At 32.6% G+C, this 20,460-nt stretch overlaps 1 protein-coding gene across 1 annotated transcript in view; it reads left to right on the forward strand.

The window, feature by feature from the left end:
* Nucleotides 1–808: 808 nt before the first annotated feature.
* Nucleotides 809–20,460, forward strand: part of LOC132555209 (protein PRRC2A-like) — a 29,636-nt gene continuing 9,984 nt past the window's right edge. The window contains exon 1 of the mRNA XM_060219564.1: nt 809–902. The gene's annotated coding sequence lies outside the window, so the exon portion shown is untranslated. The remainder of the gene's footprint in view (nt 903–20,460) is intronic.

A 20,460-nucleotide genomic window follows, 5' to 3' on the forward strand; every position in this document is an offset into this window, starting at 1 on the left:
ACACACACTAAGAACTGTAACCCCATCTGCAACGGGAGTCGGGCTTAGGAGACAGGTCTACTAGTTCGGCTACAGTTAACAGGCCAGCTCCAAATTTACTCCATGGATTTAATGTACAATGATATACAATAAACGGGTACATTTACATATGAGAAATTTGCTAACCAAATAAGATCGCTGCATTTATTTATTTATTTCAAAGACATCAAGGGGAAAACATGTGCTCAAGACATCATTGTTGAAATAAGGAAAGTATCTAACAACGTGAATAATGACATCCACGATTATTTTTAACTAAGTCTTTCATATGGCAGATTATAACCGCCCAATGTTCATGTCTGGACGGGTAAATACTTACGGTTCGCAGTGACTGTTGTATTTGCTGGGCAAGATTTACATCTCAAATCTAATTTATCAAAGAACTGAGTTGTGTTACAACTGGACGGTACTTCATATGGAATGAATTCCGTTTGTGCAAGTATTTGACCATAATTTACACTAAGAATAAAAGATACGCATAGCAATATGACCGCCATCATTGTTGATACTATTTTGTTAGGTCAGACGCATGTTTGAATGGTGGGGTAATCGCTTGCCTGACTAAAGCTTTAAGTGATACTGACATCTTAACATACGAAGTGAATATTAATTAAATACTATATTTTGTAATTCAAATAACACTTAAAGATTTTAAAACATATACTTGTCGAATATAAGATAATAAGTATACATCTAGGGCGACATATTTGAATTGTCAATAAATATATCAAATAACTGTTCCGCACAAAACAGACGGAGGTCGGCCATTTTTTGGCGAACAAAAGATGTTATTTCAAGAAGAAGAAGACATTTGATTACATTCTCAGAAGTTATTTAACGATATTGACAGCAGACGACCAAAGGTACGACAAGTTAGATTGATTATGAAATATGCCTGTTCACAAAACGCGCGTGAAAATGAAAAAGGAATCTACGCCAAGGCAACATGCGCGTGGCTTGTTCAGGAACCGGCCATTTAGCAGAATTATAAACACAGGTTTATTAATAGCCCAAAGTTTGTCCATTGGTGACACATTAGTTAATTATGTTATATTTTGATAAGCTTGATATGGCGAGATTAATTTCAAGCAGCAAGCATTTTTCAGTAATGTAAATATTCGGATGGACGGAAATCATAACCGCAAGGTGTCGCTTTAAACTCGTGTGTATTCGACATGTGTTTTTTTTATTCCGCCAATGTCCGTGATAGATAATGTTTTTAACGTGTTGTCGGGAAATTCCTGAAGACCTATATCTTGGAAGTCCTCGTAAACGAGACTGTCGTGACAGAATCCTTATCAGACTTTGATAGCAGTCGGCGTATACTTAAGATGGGACCCTTAGATATCCAATATGAACAGCCCAAGATTCCTCTGGTCGATTAAAAAAAATTTTTCCTTGGCGAAATATCTTTTACAGTAGCATATGCATTAACATGTTAACTTTAATTTGTCAAAACTGTAAACGTAAAATTTCAGACATTTTTTTCTATAACATTTTGTTACAATGCTTAGTGTCTGAAGTGATCAACTTCATGATGAAAAAATAGATGCGACTTTCTTTTTTCATTCTGAAATTTTAGAAATTAACTGAATATAGCAATTATAGGTCTTAAATAGCCATTATTATTATTCATCAGATTTTACCTGATATTTGAATGCAGGTGCTAGATTTTTAAGAGTTGCCAAAATAGATCTGTAATGACATCAACATGACAATTAAATAAGGGTCTTTGGCATCAAGATATCTAAGGCATGTGGGTTCATAGCAGATTTTATCACTGTTTTAAAACAAGAACATTGCACCAATTAATGAAACAAAACACAAAAGGGTAACATGTTTCTGTATAATTTTCACACATTGTGATGCAACCATGCCCCTACATGGTACAGGTTCCTGTCAGTATGCAAATATTTAAGACTGGCAGAGGAAACTCAGGCTAATGGAAATGCTTGAATTGAACATCTTTTTCCTTCACCAACATTTTTGGTTGCTGTAAATACCAAAAAAACATACAGCATGTTATAAAAGTTATTTAACAAAAGGAACCGTTAATAAAAAGTGAAACAATATTTAAAAGTTTGATAAATCTAGTAATATGATTTTACATTTCATGAAAATAATCAATGATTTGATATCGATCAATCTAAAACTGAATATTGCCATTCAGTGTTCACTTCATGAAAAGATCTTCTATTCATCTGCCATCAGTTATTGCAAGTCATATCTATTTTGCAGAATTGCATAGTAATTCAGAAGACAAAAGCAAATTAAAAAAAAAGTTATCTTTATAACAACTTAGTCTTTCATGATCAGTCTGGAGAGAGTTTTCCACACAAGGATAGGATTTTCACTTGTTGCAGGAAATAGCTATTTAACTATAGTCATGATCGTATGATTTAAATACACCAAATTTAAAACAGTTCAATATCGAAATTTAGTCTGAATTTAATGCTTCCTTTGAAAAATTCATCAAAAAGGTTTAAAATGTACAAAGGGAGATATCCAAATAAACCATAGATAGAAATAACCCTAAGATTTATTGATAGTTTGTCCTACAAAAACATTTGAGATTTAAGTTGCTAAACATCGAGTTATGAGACAACGCAAATTGGTAAATATACACTTAAATGTACAGCAGTGTAACTGGTAACTGGGTCAAATGCAGTACAAATATCAATCCAGAAAAGAGAACTGAGTCTGATGCCAAATTATCTATTGGAATACCAAATTTGAAGAAGACTAGCACTTCTTTTGTAACAAGCAAAAGTAAACTGACAGTATTTCTCTAACCAGGACTTGTATTATAAACATGAATTTCAAGAAGTTTTATTTCTAAGCACTAACCAGAAGTAGAAAGGGCAGAGGACATTTTGTGCTTAAACTTGGAAATGGCCAGCCAGATTCAAGAATTCAAAATGGCATGAAAAATTGCACAGAAAACCGGAAACATATCATGTTGAACACTCGCAGACTCTTGATGGTTCTTGCACAGGATACCTCGTGAAAACATGACCAAATTAAACTAGTGATCTTGATAAAATTGTTTTCTGATTGAAGTAAATATATCAATACTGGATATGTAAAATTTCTACGTAGGATACAAAGATGATAAAACTAATACTAGGATACTGGAAGAGACATGGAGTTCAAGTGCACCTGGATCAATCAAAAGAATGCTGTTTACCCATCCACAGTATACTTCAAAATAGTAAAGATGATCAAGAACAAATTCACAAAAACCCTCCATACAGCAGTGATCAATTTAAAATTTAAATATTTCAAGAAAGTCCCATTGATATCAAAATTCTATTAGTCCAGGACTCCGGACTTACATGAAGACAATGATATAAATTCACACTACAATGTTAAAAAATCAAATTGCAGTTTATGAAAATCTATATTTTAAGTTAACAATTTACTAATACCATCCAAAATGTACCCCAAATCTTTGGAAAGCTACCGGTACATGTGATAGATATTTATACCTGATTGTCAGCACATGTATGGCAAAAAATACTAGCACTAGTAGAAAAATGCAACACATTGAAGTATACTTAACTTGTCTTTACCTTCCCAGCCTGCCAAAATCACTATATATTATATGTGATTTTACTTGAATTGAAAGTGGTCAATATTGTAAACATTTTGTACAAACATAATTCACTTTCACTGTTGTATCTGTGATTGATTTTTAAATGTTATTGATCAGTTAGTGTCAATGGCAAAAGTGAATATAAATCATAATGTAATAGTATAATCATTATATGATAGGATTAAGGAATTAAGCAGGCAACCAGCATTTATTGAAAACAAAAAAAGTGTAATTTTTAATCTTCAATAAACTGATATGTATTTCATGCAGATTGAAGTTTATAGTGACAAAGTATGGTCATATATTGGTCATATATTGGTCATGCGTATTAAGTAAAAGATCAAGTAATATATGGGTACAAAACATTTATCATTAAGCATTAATAAGCAATTAAAAAAACATGTACATAGCCTTTTAACATGCATAGCTACCAAGCGCAATGTGCCAGTTGTTCATAAATAATGATCATTGCAAGGTCTTCAAGGAATGGATCAATACTGTGATGTTGTAAGTGATGTTAAAAAAGAGATTGAAACCTATTACACATATGAACTGCAGCATGTCCATAAAACCGAGTTTCAAATTCCAGAAAGTACATACATTTAACACATGGCTCCTGATTTAAATCATTTCCATAAAATATCCTTACAGTACAGTGATGCATACTAAAGAAAACAATGTCACCGTAAAAAGACCATATCAAGAGTTGGCATGCAAGAGTTACAGCAATGTCTGACTCTACCATGTTGAGATCTGTGATGTAGTACTCATACAAAGAAATATACTACAAAAGAATTTGCACGGACTGTTGTGCCAGTATTGATATATTTCATTTCATTTCTCTGGTCCACGGAAAGCAATTTTATTCTGATCTTAACATTATGTTTTCTTCTTCATTCAAATTCTTGGATTCCTTTTGTTTATCGCGGTTCGGTCTTCGTGGTGTATGTCCGTATTTGATCCGAACAGATCTACAGTTACTGCATTTTACTCTCAGTATTTGAAACATCTGTCAAAAGTACTAGTACCCCATATTCTTTTACGAACAGTTTCACTTGTTTTCTTTTCTAAGTAGCAAGTTCTTTCAACAGACCGATGTACCAGATAACCCACATTTCCAACAGTCACTTAATTACCTGCATAAGTAACTGATCCCAGTTTGAAATTTTGTAAAATAATTCCCAGTATGAACAAAAGTGAAATATAACTTCCTCCGATTCAGATCCATATGGCAATATTCAACATTACCTGGAAAATTCTTTCCATCAATTATGAATTATTATTGCCGTAGAGTTTATTTTTGTTACGTTACTGGGGTTATTTCAAAAGAAAGCACTCTTGTAATTGAACAGTTTAATTCTGTTGAATTTCAACATTATAGGCAAGCAGTTGTTGAATGAATCCATTGTATTTTATGAAATTGCTTTTTTATTATTCTTGATTGCGATTGTTATTCAAATCTATACTTGTTGTATCTTGTATACATGTATGAACAATTGTTGATCAAATATTTCATGTTTTATTGACATACCTACATTTTTATTCAGTGTATCATATCAAATTGATAATATTTTGATAATATATGTTTAATTGAAAGAACTGAAGCATGATGTATAGAGAATAAGCTGTGTTTTAATCACATCTTGTGGTACATGTATGTAAATATCAAATGCAAAGCTAAAATCATCACTGGCTGATTTGAAATTATAAAACTTTCCTATCTTTAAAATAGTTCCAAATGACTGAAAGTTGATTGGTGCCTAGGATAACATATTGTATGATTTTAAGCATTGTTTTTGTAGAAAATAGTGATTATGACCTTGTAATGCATGATAAGCAAGGGTTAATATTGTGACCAAACTGGCTATATCATAATATGGGACAGTTTATATTTTATAAAGATACTTGCTGATTTCCTATTTGTACAAGAACATATTGATGAATTGACGTTTCTGAAATGTGACACATTTCAAGATAGGATTAATTGATAGTTATTCTTGTGGCTCTTCAGCATGTTTTATAACTGTTTACATTCAAAACTGGAGATTGTATAGACTTGTAATGAAACCTTTCTGCATTTAATTTGCTGTAATAATTACCCCATAGATTAGACAGTATAATTTGTGAAAACAGTGTCAAAAATTGATTTTAAAAGCTGTTAGATTCCCCGTAGTTTATCTCGTTTAAAATGGAGTTTCTTTGTACTACTATGATTTTGATCCAGCATTGGTCATACATTCAGGGTAATATGTTTAAAAGATATATTCTTTAAGTTTTTGACTTTCCATTGACATTATGTTTCATCTCTACCCACTCATTTAAAAAGACGTTGAATATAGAAAGTTGTCAAGGTTATGTAGGGATCTGCTTGTCCATTTGCACATGTCCTAAATGGCACCACTTCTTTACAGATGACATTTCTTATGCGATTGTCATGATACTTACACAAATGTTCACAAATCACCTTTTGTATGAGATACTCTCAACAGAATTGGACAGAATTTTTAACATCACCACATTACAAGCTGTATATTTCTTTAACAATTATCACGTTACTTTATATATGTGCACACAAACATCATCTCTTGTACCAGAGTGAAATTCAACCTTTTGCGGTCAAAAATTAGGTCATTGCTACTGTAAATACCTGTTACTTTAAATAGAGATTAAAGCAGTCAACTACACTTGGAGATTCAACTTTCTCATTTACAATGTAAGGTAATAATTTAGACATATATATTTAACATGGACACTGTATGTGACTAGTCAATTAAACAGGCAAAATAACACAGACGCTGTACATTTTCCTTTACGCTTGGACACAAAGATATTTGTATGGTCTGCAATACTTTGTTTCATTACAACTTTCACCTTTGACTTATTTTGTAAACTCATTACCATGACTAACTGTGCATTACATCTTAGGTTTGGTATACCCAGTGAGTACCTGCTTGAGATTGGGTTTTGTAGTAGATTCCTCATGATCAGCTTCTAACACAGCTGATGTTCTGAACAGTCCATATCATTCTCAATGAATGCTGTTACTCATTACATGTGCGAGCCAAGATGTTTTGCTGTGAAGCTGCCTAGGAAACACAATTCCAACATGCACTGACATGGTATACATCCATACCAGCCAAGGCATTATCCAAGAGGATGAAACTTATTTTGGAAGCAGAAATTACTAGAGAAACAGAAAGACATTTAAGCTTTTAAAACTATTGACATTGAAAAATTGACTAATGATATATACAATGTATTGGTGTGTGTGCTTGTGTACACAAAATAGGGAAAGGTGTTTTTCAGGAAGGTGAAAATTCCAAGGCTACTCGAAAGAAATATGATGGCATTGAATATAAGCTTCTTCCTTCCGACCTTGACCTAGAGAACCAGACTTACAGACAAGTACACTTTTTGCAAGATGAGTTTCTACCCAAGGAAGATAGATTCGAAAGCTGCTGATTCTCTGAGGAAATAGTTTAATATCTTGATCAAGATAGTCATGGTGTTTTGAAGATGCTTCATAACATTTTTGTGCAAACTGAGGGGTTTAAAAAATATAACATTACAAGGTGATTTTGGCCGATTTGGTTTAAGGATTTATTCATTGTAGCTTTCAAGGTCACATATTCTGATGATTTGAATATGTATCTAGTGAGATGTTCACAAGCCCTGAGAACAACATCAAGGGTTTAGCATTTAACTTTGACTTCGTCTTAATTTATCTCATTGGATTACCAACATTACTTTGCTTATTTGACAGAACCTGTGTATAATTAAATATCATGGATTATGTGTATATTTGTAAAATTTAACTTGTTACTTTACAATTTGTAATTCAATGATTCATCAAAAACAAATTTAATATTTCATATACAGGAACCTGTCAAACTCAAGCTCTTGATGTCTTGTTGAAAGAAGAAATAATTTTTACTAGTTTGTATATGATAAGCTTTTCTATGGACAGGACAATGTAGGATTTTGAGCAAAATACTGTCATAAAATACAGGTAAGACAGACTTAGTGTCACTCAAACATGTGCATCCTAATGAGAACTTTAGATGTGAATTTCTGTGGAGATGATAGATAACATTATTACAAACACAGAAGAGCTGAAAAGGGGAGATAACTAGGGAAAGAAGAGGAAGTACAAAGTCTACAAGAGTCTACCAGGAATCTCTGCAGCTTTTGTTTCTAAGATCATTTGCCCACTTATTGAAAGAGAATCCAACTGGAGTGTTTTTTCTGAAGTTATTTTGGCTTTAGTTTAATACTTTGTAAGAAATGAGGATTTTCTTTGGACCCTCGACTGGGTGGTGATTGGACATTGAGTTTGCATTCACATATTAATTCATTTTGCCCTCTCTGTAATATTGTTTTACCATGAGCAAATAGCTACCAAAGTAAGTAAAGGGACACCAAATGAATGATAACATCTAGAAGTCATTACCTTCATGTATAAGAACTGGAAGTGCATAAGCATTTGAAACAAATCTATAAATAGGACATGACATTGTGATCTCAACCTTCTGTCCCTGAGACTGAATTCTTGTTCATTCATAAAAGTATAACCTTTATTTGTATTACAACAATTGTGAAACAAGCTTAATTCTTATATTAATCACTCTTCCGGATGGAAGTGTGTGAGGGATGTGGGATGAAATTGGAGTACCCCGGAAAATCCCACCTGGCCGGGCAGTTTACCCCATATTGTTGCATGTTCGTTCCAGGAATCAAGCCTCAAACGAACATCTAGGTGAAGGGCGAGTGTTACAACTGCGCCATCAGCCCACTGAAAGTTTGATTTCCTTGCTAATGGAACACTACTTAGTAACATACAACAAATGCAATAAATTATCTACCAGTGATTAGAGAAAAAATTGGCTGTTTACAGGTGATGTTGATTTGCATCTTTGCTTCAGACTGTTGGAACAAAATATCTGTAACCTTCAAAGGAAGAAAGTTTGACATCTGACCTGGACTTTTTGCTAGGTGGCTTTTCATCACATGGTTTGATTTCTTGATAACGTTCTGAAAAAAAAAAAGAAAAAATGAATGAAACAACAATAAGTAAAGAGACATTACAATCTGACCTGTGATATTGACAATTCAACATGAAATTATGTGACTGAGATTCTTGCAAACATCATGTTGTTCCATCAAAATCTGTTATATCTATGGTAATTATGAGGCCAATTCACATTTAGAAATTTTCGCTTGGGACTGAATGACCATGTTAGTGTCATGCTTGAAACACAAACTTGTCCAATTGCAAGATATTTTGTAAATTAAGTCCACCGAGGATGCAGCCTTTCCATGAGGCAAAACACATACTTCAGTCTTGTCAAACCAGGGTGTAGTATCTGTTTGGCATTCATTAAAAAAAAAAATTCTGGCACATTTTTTTTCAGTCAACCATGTGAAAATAAATTCTTTTACATCTGTACTTATTACTATTAATTCAACAGTTTTCAAAACATTAGACCCTGCATTGATTAGTCTTCTATTATTTAAACCTCAGAGTTGCTAGTTACGTGCCTCGGGCAACAACAATTGCCTTTATTTGGGTTTATGTGTTACAAGTCTGCATCTGTACTGCCTAGGTCTCTCATGTAACAAACATAACATGCAAGTTTTACTGCAATACATATTTTTCGTTAACAGAGTGATAGAAAAATGAGAATAATTCAAAAGTAAATAAAATAAAAATTTCCCTTCTGATGTATGAGATTTTAGTTAATTGCTAAGACAAGAAGGGACATCCATTTAATGTTTACATATTATGTATGTATAAGAAGTGTTTGTACACTAAGGCTGGTCACGAGTGCCTCTTTGTAAACAAAAACACTTTGGATTTAGAGTATATGTAAATAAGTATTTGGTATGTATCTGATAGATCTACATGTGTCCAACCTATGGATTTGGCTAATTTAGGAAATATACTTAGCTGTACTTGTATGTATATAAATGTAGAAAATATGTAAACCCTTTCCCACACTGATCTGCAGGTCATTTTAAATTCATATCAATGTGCACACATATAACATACAATTCCACAAAAAAAAAAAAAAAAAGTGACTACAGTACCCATGTCAAAATAATATTCTGTTTACACAGCAGCAAAACAAGTGCAATCATGTGAATTGACACTAAATTTGTCTCCAAGAAGCATTTTGAAACAAAAGTTGTCAAAATATTTATTGGTACCAAGATTTTGTTCTTAGATTGGCAAGAATCTAGAAATATTTTGACCAAAACTTAAAAAAATCAAAAATGAGAGAACACAGAACAGACCATTATATGAATTAAACAAAATTCATTGTCAACTGTTAACTTGAACTATTCATAGAATTAAAAAACAGGACGACTAAACAGACTATATATACTTATAAGAAAAGGGATTAACATATTCAAACAGATGCACAAAAAGACATTCCAAATACACAGTCCTAGATACAAATTACAGGACTTTAGCAGGTCCTAATTCAGAAAAAAGACAGTTGCAAAAAGATTGGCCATTATGCAGTAACTTTTTCCCAATTTACTCTGTATTTGGCAGGAACTAATGTGCATGATTGAAATTATTTCAATTGAAAATTATCTTTTTCTGTTGAATTTTTACTTGTGGAAAAAATTCAAGTGGGTAGTGCTTCAAAAGTTGTAAAATACTTGAGTTCTTTAGGACAAAGCATCACACATTCAGATATTTTATTCTTGTGTAAGATTCATATGACATACGTGTATAATACCTAAATTTGTAAGATACATACATAGTTCCTCAAGACCATGGAGTTGCATTTCTGTGTTTATCGCACTAGAGTTTGGATGAGCAAATCTAATTGACTCCTAGTAACAGATATTTTTCTGTTAAAAAGTTGTGATCTTTATAGGGTTGGACTATTAATATATTTCTGGTGTCATTTGTTTTAATGATACAAGAATTTGGTTACATTAGAGAAATTTATGGGTCAACTTAATTTTTTGCTCAGAATTTGAATTAATTTGACAAAATTGGCATTCCGATCAGGATTGCAGACACATTTTTATTTACTATTTTCAGCAAATTTGACCAAAACAAATGGTTTAGATGAACATTTCAATTAAATTCCTGTGGCTGAACTGAAATTGGCAGCATACATGCATATAAACTAAACGTAAAAGAAAACATATTGAAAAAGACATTTTTGGGAAGAAAATTGATTTCATATTATACTGGAGTTTGAACTTGAAAATTTTGCTCTATTAAGTGTTGCCATCTGCAAGTATTCTTAACATAATGAAAACATTTTAAACTATTGCATGATCATCAACAGAATTCTTTGCAATGAAATATAATGTAAATGTAACTGTAGGATATATCATGTGTTCACTAGGTTGGCCTAAGTTTAGACCAGTTGTTGTCTATACTGTGAAAAGGGGATGCTCTATCAATATACCTGAATGGTTTAGTTGGATGGAAAGACTTGTCAACCACGGGGGAAAAAAAAAAAAAAAAAACTTTAATGTATATTTGTATAACAAAATGTATTACAAATGAAATGCAGGCTATTAAGATTATAGGGAAATCTTGTAAATCTTTTTCTTCACATATCGCTCAAGTTTCTTCACACTTGAGTTAATATGAATACTTTGTTGATATGTCAGTACTTTTTTTGTTACTTTTTATTTGTTTCTTTCCTCTCTTTTTTTTGGCAAAATTTGATTGTATCAGGTATATTAACATTCTATATTTACAAGGCCAATGTATACCCTTAATATGGAAGTAAATATTTTGTTCATTACAGGAAGATAATAAATTGCAGTGGGGTTGAAATATCACATGATGCCATTTAGCATTAATATTTTACACCCAAGAACAGAAATGTGAGAAATTATATCAATATTAAAGATAATACCATTGCAATCACATTTTAAAAGGATTACCTGAAATAAGCAGCTGTAGAATACCTTCATATTTAAAATTTAATATTAGACACTGTTCATCACCAAGGTCTCAGACTCGCTATCACTATATAGTCGTCAAAATAAATTGGTTTTGCAATACACCATTCACCTAAAGTAAATCCTTCAAATCCTGCTTTCCCAGTATTTGATCCAAAATATAAAAGCTTGTTTCAAAGCAAACCAAAAACCATTCCATCATTTGGTATTTGAATTTCCGCTCTTTAACAAAACACAAATAATTATGTAAACCAAATTCAGTCATTTGGAACGATAGAAATTCCACCCTGGCTCATGAATTCACCAGAAGTTGACTTTTCACTTCATGAAATGGTTAAATCAGACACGGACAGTCGCACCTTTCGTTCATTCTTCTCAAAATTGCAGTTAAAACATTAAACATTTCTACATTTATATACTGATGGTTCAACAGATGAATTATTAGTCTGTCTACTCGAGAATGTTTTTATCGTAACATTACATGTCTAAAATCCCTTTTTAAAACTGTTTAGATTTGTAAAATTCTACATTACCTGAAAGATGGCCTATATAATAGACTATGACGTAGCATTTTAATCTTTTGTGTTAACACACCCATTTAAGATTTTTAACATTTGTCTTTTACCTTTTGGTTTGTTTAATGTTTTTTCCTTTTGGATCGCTGTGTGTTTTACCGTTTGATGGCCCTAATGACCTTTTATGTGTTGTTTAGGTGTTAAGAATGTAATAAATTATTGTAGAATGCAGCTTTATTGTTTTGCTATAGCTCTGAATTTCTGTTGAAAAGAGCTATTCACTTCCTTAATGTACATTTAATCTATATATCTGTAGCTCATAATTTGTAGCCAGACCTCAGGGCCTCAACAGTTGTAGATTTAAGCTCTATTGCATGAAAATATATATAAATATTTCAGGGAGAAAAGTGGGGGCTGTAGGTGAAAACTTAATTTTAGCCAAATTATTAGTCATTTGCTCAGCTGGAGGGAAATATCATTCAGCAGTCTATATTTGTCAATCTGGCAGTGTCATTGGTTTCTTGTTCAAAAAACATTGACCACGTTTGAATTCTGTAATATAATGCTCCAGACACATTGCCACACCACCGTTTATTTGAAAATGTTATTTCTCAATCTTGATGCATCTTTTTTTCCTGATCATGATGGAATTATAGCATAAAACATTGTAGCATGTCCAGACATATATTGACATATCAGGACATTCGCCCTTCATGGTGTCATTACAAATTTCTCAAGAGTTATGGGCCTTTTCTGCTAGTTTCCAGGACAGGAAAGCATGTTTAGCCCCTTCTCCCTACCCGGGCTTGTCCCTGGAAATGAGTAGGGGATACTGCAATCCAGGCTAGCATATATATTAACTTGTTTGGATGTGCACGTGATCCTTATCCTTGTAACAGCATTCTGAACTCTCTGCATTTATGTTTGACATTCACATCTTTCCAACTGGTAAAGGGTGATATTATGCTGTTTTTGGGAAAATATACAATAATAATTTTGCTTTGCAATGCTTCCGAAACTCACCAATGACATTGGTCCTAGTGGAGTTGTGGAAGGTTTGCAACTGATCTGTTACTGTGTAAAAGTCATGGGGATATAATTGAGCTTCTTGGAAGGAAATGGAAGATTGCTCGGCTTAAGGACACCTTGGGGCCAGTATTAATTTGTTACATTTCTATTCAAAACCAAAACGATTTATTGATAGGAAAAATTTTTCATTTCACATAACCACTGTATTAGTAAAGGTATTATGCCCACCTGACCCTAAGGTTCTTGTAATGTACTTGGCCCTGCCTCTATCATCTACTTTTTGCTTTAAAATGGCTTCAAGATAACCAAAGAGTCTAAAATAATCTTATTTCACTAGGCGGTATCTGGGATGAAACTCATTAAAGTTTTTCGAAAGGAAATGAACTTGAATTTTGGTCGAAGTCCATTTTCTTTTTTTTTTTTTTTTTTTTTTTTTTTAAAATTAGTTAAAATCTTAGAATTACATCTCAGTAGCTAAAAGGCTCAGAATGTTGATGTTTGCATGGAAGGATCCTGGGATGAAGCCTGAGAAAGCCTGTGAAAGAAATGACCTTGACCAATATTCAAAGTCACATTGGTCAGATTGAACATCAAACAACTTAATAATAACCAACAGGACTAGAATTGTGATACTTGGCAAGAAGGCTCCTGGGATAACTCTCAACGAAGTTTGTGAAAACAAATGACCTTAACCCACAATCAAGGTCACAGTGGTCAAATTTTTCAAAACCATCAAGCAACTTACTTCTGATTAAGCAGAAAGCTTAGAATCATAACATTTGGCTGGTAGGTTCCAGGGATGAAGCTCAACAATTTTTCAAAAAAGAAATATTACTTGATCTTCAAGGTTATAGAAGTCAAATTTGTAAAACCTTCATAGTTCATCTGTTGCATCAAATTTCCCAGGATCACAATATTGGTCAATAAGGTTCCTGAAATAAACCCATTACAACTTATGAAAGGAAATTGCATTTAACGATATTAAAGATCAGAGGGGTATGAAAAATTATTGCTTTCTTGAATTCAGAAAGTTGATTGGACCCATAGGGACCTGGGGTTTGGGCCGTAAATGGGGAAGTTAGTCAATATTTTGCTTCAAAATGTACTCCTTCTTGTCTGGATAGATTTCAACCAAATTTGACCTGAAACAACATTTGATAGTGGCAATGATATCAAATCTGCATGAAGTGACCCTAAGATTGTCCTCACCATATTTTATTTTTTTGTTTTGGTCCAAAATCCAACAACTGGAACAAATAATCTTGACAACTTCTCAAGTTTCATTCACACCAATAAGAAAAATATTTGGAGTTTGCTTTGTTGTTATTTTTTAGCCTGATCAAAGCATCAACATGGTAACCACAATAGTCAATTTGTAACATGATTGTGCAACTATGAACAGAACTTACCATTCATGGGTTTCTGATTCTTTCAAAGAACGTTCAAAATTTGAAATCTTCTGATCAACTAAAAAGCCTGGAATCAGGATATTTGGCAGTTAGAATAAACAAAGTATGCAATAAGGGCAAAATTTGTGAAAACCATCAATCAACTTGTATCCAACAATTGAAAGGCCTAGAATCATATTTTCTTTGAAGGTTTCTGAGATGAAACCCATTAAAGTTTGTGAAAAGAATGACCTTGACCCATATTCAGGGTCAAAGTGGTCAGATTTGTTGGAACCTACAAATGAATGACTTCTTTTGATTAAAACAAGAGTCCTAAAATCTTGATTGATCATGAAATTTTCTTACTTTTAACTATTAATCCCGGATTGGAAATGTCCAAGTGTTAGCCAAATTAAGATATAATGTGACTTGCATTGCTCGAATTAGAAAAAACTTCAGTTTTGGACTTTGCTCAAAAAAGAGAAAGACTGTGTCATAGTGCTTTGAAAGTGCCATAAGATGTATCAAGTTGTCGCTGCATTAACTTGTGTAATTGTCAAAAAGAATGAAGCTAGTGCCACCCAAATCCCTCTCCTACCAGGAAGATGGCAAACCAAAATGTATGCATTATTATTGCCTGTACAAATATACATAATGACATGTAGGTCACTAAAACAAGAGGAGTGAAAGTTCCAGGCCTAAGATGGAGATTTTGAAGGGGATCTGCCAATTCAATTTACTGAAAACATTTGGATCAATATTGAATTTTTATGACACACTTTGTTATTTTATATTTCCAATTTGTATTTATACTTCCAGCTGTGGGCTTTAATGAAATCCCCATGATAATACAAAATGTTATTATATTTTCTGTATTTATACTTCCAAATGAAATCCCCAAAAAAGCTACTCTGGTAATTTGGTACAGTTTTGTACCGAAAACTGCTTTATGATAATCTTAAGTAATAGATATCCGAATGTGATGATGACCACCTGGTTTTCAGAAATTAATCATACCAATATCTAAATTCACATTACAATATAGTTTAAAATTACTTACTGGGAAAATTTTCACAAGAAATGCATGTTATATGATAGCATTGTATGCAGAAAAAAAACCAAAGAACAAGAGAGAAAAAAAAAAGGGTGTGTGTGTGTGTAAGACATTTAAATGGTAGCGGTAGCTTCATAAGGGAAAAAAAAGATAATTGAATTAATGTCTATTCAGTCAACATTACCAACCTGCAGAAAATGTTCCAAAATATTGAATGAATTTGTGTTATGTAGTTCTTAGCAAGCCAGATTTTGTGGTCTGGTAACCATTTAGACTTTTGCATACACTATAGGTGCATGGTGTTTTAGATTAGTTGTATTAAATCTAAGACAAAGTGACTCATGATAAACAAAGGGCTGTAACTCTGTTTGATTTGGGTCACATGACCAAATTACAGGGTTACATTTTTCTTTCTTTCCCTATTTGGCAACAATAGATAACAGTTTCTACAGGATAACCTTGGTCAGAGTAACGCATTAATGGCAAGCCGAGACCCAAACCTCTCTACCATCACTAATGCTCAGAAAGAACCTAATTTTGCAAACACATTTATCTCACACAAAGGGGGAGTGTTTATTACAGGTTAAGAAAGATGAGACTATATTGTCTAATACTGGTGCAGAATCAAATTTTTGATATCGTGAAAGAATTTTGAAAAACAATTCAGTTACTGCCATATTTGTCAGCTCTTCAATGAAGGTATTATAGATGTAGGTAATGTGCCTTCACAATAAATTTCTCATCTTGTCTAGAGCAATATTAAAATATTAAAGATATTTTGCTAAGTTTGATGTATAATGCACTACAATTAATCTGATTTCTTGTATAATATGACTGAAATCTCATCACTGATATAATTTGACATAAATCAGATCACTGGTATTTCATAGCTATACTATTTCAATGAATAATATATAACGCCATCACATCCTACAGCTGAAGGTTTCTGTTATAAAGAAAAGCAATATAATTTCACAGATGTAGTTTTGAAAAAAGAATTTTTTGCGATACATTGCACAAAGTTGGACATATGAAAACTTCATTGAATGTAGGTCATTTAATCTCAGCTCTTGATTAAATCTGTTAATTACTTTCGGTTTGACAATGTATGGAAATTAGAAGACAATTATAAAAGCTAGAGGAGACAGTTGTAAAGCTAAGAGGAGACAATGGATAAAGATTAGGGAAGACGGTTATAAAGCTTAGAGGAGACAGTAATAAAGCTTACAGGAGACAGTTATAAAGCTTAGAGGAGACAGTAATAAAGCTTAGAGGAGACGGTAATAAAGCTTAGAGGAGACAATTATAGAGCTTAGAGGAGACAGTAATAAAGCTTAGTGGAGACAATTATAAAGCTTAGAGAAGTTGGTTGTAAAGCTTAGAGGAGACAATTATAAAGATTAGAGGAGACAGTAATAAAGCTTAGAGGAGACAATTATAAAGATTAGAGAGACAGTTATAACAATTAGAGGAGACAATTATAAAGCTTAGAGGAGACTTTGTATAAAGATTTGAGGAGACAATTATAAAGCTTAGGGGAGACAATTATAGAGCTTAGAGGAGACAGTAATAAAGCTTAGTGGAGACAATTATAAAGCTTAGAGAAGTTGGTTGTAAAGCTTAGAGGAGACAGTAATAAAGCTTAGAGGAGACAATTATAAAGATTAGAGGAGACAGTAATAAAGATTAGAGGAGACAGTAATAAAGCTTAGAGGAGACAATGTATAAAGATTAGAGGAGACAGTAATAAAGCAATTATAAAGATTAAAGGAGACAATTATAAAGCTTAGGGGAGACAGTGTATAAAGATTAGAGGAGACAGTAATAAAGCTTAGAGGAAACAATTATAAAGCTTAGGGGAGACAATGTATAAAGATTAGAGGAGACAGTAATAAAGCTTAGAGGAGACAATTATAAAGATTAGAGGAGACAATTATAAAGCTTAGGGGAGACAATGTATAAAGATTAGAGGAGACAGTAATAAAGCTTAGAGGAGACAATTATAAAGATTAGAGGAGACAGTAATAAAGCTTAGGGGAGACAATTATAAAGATTAGAGGAGACAGTTATAAAGATTAGAGGAGACAATTATAAAGCTTAGAGAGACAGTTATAACAATTAGAGGAGACAATTATAAAGAGGAGACAATTATAAAGCTTAGTGGAGACAATTATAAAGCTTAGAGAGAAGTTGGTTGTAAAGCTTAGAGGAGACAATTATAAAGCTTAAAGCTTAGTGGAGACAATTATAAAGCTTACAGAAGTTGGTTGTAAAGCTTAGAGGAGACAATTATAAAGATTAAAGGAGACAATTATAAAGCTTAGGGGAGACAGTGTAAAGCGGTAATAGCTTAGTGGAGACAATTATAAAGCTTAGAGAAGTTGGTTGTAAAGCTTAGAGGAGACAATTATAAAGATTAAAGGAGACAATTATAAAGCTTAGGGGAGACAATGAATAAAGATTAGAGGAGACAGTAATAAAGCTTAGAGGAAACAATTATAAAGATTAGAGGAGACAATTATAACAATTAGAGGAGACAATTATAACAATTAGAGGAGACAATTATAGAGCTTAGAGGAGACAGTAGATAAAGATTAGAGGAGGAAACTATAAAGGTTAGAGGAGGCCATTGTAAATGATAGGAGGCAATTATAATGATTAGCCCAGACAATGTATAGAGATAAGAGGAGACACTTAAAAAGCTTAGAGGAGGCTTCGTATAAAGATTAGAGGAGACACTTATAAAGCTTAGAGGAGACATGGATAAAGATTTGAAGAGACTGTATAAAAGTTAGGAGATTATAGGTAAAGATTAAAGGGACAATGCATAAAGATTAGGAGACAATTATAAAGATTAGTCCAGACAATGTATAGAGATTATAAAGGTTAGAGGAGACTTTGTATAAAGGTTAGAGGAGACTTTGTATAAAGGTTAGAGGAGACTTTGTATAAAGGTTAGAGGAGACTTTGTATAAAGGTTAGAGGAGACAATTATAAAGATTAGTCCAGACAATGTATAGAGATTATAAAGGTTAGAGGAGACTTTGTATAAAGGTTAGAGGAGACTTTGTATAAAGGTTAGAGGAGACAATCGATAAAGATAAGAGGAGACAATGTATAAAGATAAGAGGAGAAAAGGATAAATATTAGCAGAGACGATGAATAAAGATTCATAGAGGCAATAGGTAAAGATTAGACTAGACATTTGTAAAGGTTAGAGGAGACAATTATAAAGGTTAGAGGAGACAATGGGTAAAGATTAGAGGAGACGGTTCTAAAGGTTAGAAGAGACAGTTCTAAAGGTTAGAGAAGATGATGTATAAAGCTTAGATCAGACAATGGTAAAGATTACAGGAGACAAATTATAAAAATTTGAGGAGACAATGGATAAAGATAATAGGAGACAATTATAAAGCTTAGAGGAGACAATTTAGATTTGAGGAGACCATTAAAATTTGAGGAGACAATTATAAACATTAGAGGAGACAATGTATAAAGATTTGAGAGGAGACAATTACAAAGTTTTTAAGATTAGAGGAGGAAATGTATAAAGAGAAAGTGTGTGATCAAATAGTTCGGTTAACTTTGTCAAAAGTCAAAGCCAAATTTTCAATCTTTTATTTGAGAATATATTGTCATTATGAAGCAAAGCTGATTTGAATCCAATGAGGACATACATGACCAAGGTCAAGCTTAATTTTTATTGTAGCAATAGTCAGTGCACAGGTGAGTGCTTCATCTCTTGTGAACATGTTAATCTCAAAATTATGAAACAAATCTGAAAAAAAAGTGTGTAATTGCATGAAAATAAACAAGGTTAAATGCCATAATTAAATATTATATATTTTGTAACATCTTGAAGTAATCATCAGAATCAACCCATCATTAAAGATTCAAGTCAAAGGTCAAGGTCAATTTTCAAATCTATAGTATTATGTATATGAGTTTAGATGGAAATTTATGACTGTCCAATGTATGTGACCTAGTAAGTGAACCACACTTATATGATAATATTTAACAAAGTTCCAAAATGATGAAACAATATATACCCCCAAATAATGAAAATACAAATCTTGGTGATGAAACAGTCAAAATCTCACAATACCTGATTTTACAAATCTGGTATGAAACTATACAAAGCTCACAGTGATGAAACAATACAAATCTCGCAATACTCCAGCTATTCAAATCTTGTTGATGAAAACCATACAAATCTCAGTGATGAAACAATACAAATCTCGCAATACTCCAGCTATTCAAATCTTGTTGATGAAAACCATACAAATCTCAGTGATGAAACAATACAAATCTCTCAATACTCCAGCTATTCAAATCTTGTTGATGAAACAATACATATCCCACAATATCCAAGCTGTACAAACACTTGCAGTGATAAAAGACCATACAAATCTCCATGATGTAACAATACAAATCACAATATCCAAGCTGTACAAATCTTGTTGATGACAATCTTACAAATCTTGGTGATGAAACAATACAAACCTCACAATACCCAATTTTACAAATCTCACAATATCCAAACTGTACAAATCTTGGTGATGCACAATACAAATCTCACAGTGAAAAAACCATAAAAATCTCCATGATGTAACAAAACAAATCTCTGTGATGAAACCATACAAACCTCACAATATCCAAGCTGTACAAATCTTGGTGATGACAATCTTACAAATCTCCATGATGTAACAATACAAATCTAAAGTAAGCAAGTAAAGTAAATTGTGCAATGATGTAACAAAACTAATCACATGTACACCCAGATGAAATCTGAATGATAAAGCCATAAAAAATCCAGAATATGTATGTATATATATATATATAATGATCAACTAACCTGAGAATACAGGTTGTCAGTAAGTTTTTTAATTTGATACGTTT

The sequence above is a fragment of the Ylistrum balloti genome, unplaced genomic scaffold, assembly GCF_031769215.1.
Source record: "Ylistrum balloti isolate Yb309-2 unplaced genomic scaffold, AGI_CSIRO_Ybal_v1 Utg370460, whole genome shotgun sequence".
Taxonomy (NCBI): domain Eukaryota; kingdom Metazoa; phylum Mollusca; class Bivalvia; order Pectinida; family Pectinidae; genus Ylistrum; species Ylistrum balloti.